Source organism: Myotis davidii, unplaced genomic scaffold, assembly GCF_000327345.1.
Source record: "Myotis davidii unplaced genomic scaffold, ASM32734v1 scaffold496, whole genome shotgun sequence".
Taxonomy (NCBI): Eukaryota; Metazoa; Chordata; class Mammalia; order Chiroptera; family Vespertilionidae; genus Myotis; species Myotis davidii.
Window position 1 is genome coordinate 7,511,105 of NW_006289398.1, and position 844 is coordinate 7,511,948.

The 844-nt window shown below is 59.8% G+C and overlaps 1 protein-coding gene across 1 annotated transcript in view; it reads right to left on the reverse strand.

Moving 5' to 3' along the window:
- The window catches only part of ANKRD55 (ankyrin repeat domain 55), a 97,591-nt gene that overhangs the window by 50,858 nt on the left and 45,889 nt on the right, over positions 1-844 (reverse strand). The gene's annotated exons all lie outside the window — the stretch shown is intronic.

An 844-nucleotide genomic window follows, 5' to 3' on the forward strand; every position in this document is an offset into this window, starting at 1 on the left:
CCCCCCAGGGGCTCAGGCCGGGGTCCCCGGGGCCCAGCTGGGCTTAGGGACATTTAAATGCTCTTACCATTGGTCTCCCCCCGCACACGACTGCCCCTCGCAAAAGTCATAAAGGGTTTTCTGCAGACGAAACATTGGGATAAATTATGCAGGTTAAAGGTTTTAAAAAATCTTTTAGAAGTGCAGTGACGGACGCCATTTTCTTTGTAAAAAATATCTTATCATTGCCCGGCCGGCGTGGCTCAGGGTTCAATTCCCGGTCAGGGCACAGGCCCGGGTTGCGGGTTCGCTCCCCAGGGTGGGGCGTGCGGGAGGCGGCCCATCCATGATCCTCTCATCATGGACGCCTCTCTCTCCCTCTCCCTTCCTCTCTGAAACCAATAAAATATATATATAAAAGTAAATAAACACATTTGGCCGTTCCGCCTTCTGCCGGCTGTGAAGGAGGAGTCTCTCGGGCGTTGGATCCCGGCCGCCTCCCCTGCCGCGCCTCTGCCTGTGGCCGCCTCCCCCTGAGCGTCACCGTGGTTGGTGCCGAGAACACACCCACAGGCTCACGTCTGCTTTGACGACTCGGATCTGCTTCCTCGGAGGCGGCTGGAGGGTCTGCCCTCCAAGCAAGACACATTTGGCCGTTCCGCCTTCTGCCGGCTGTGAAGGAGGAGTCTCTCGGGCGTTGGATCCCGGCCGCCTCCCCTGCCGCGCCTCTGCCTGTGGCCGCCTCCCCCTGAGCGTCACCGTGGTTGGTGCCGAGAACACACCCACAGGCTCACGTCTGCTTTGACGACTCGGATCTGCTTCCTCGGAGGCGGCTGGAGGGTCTGCCCTCCAAGCAGGACGTGCG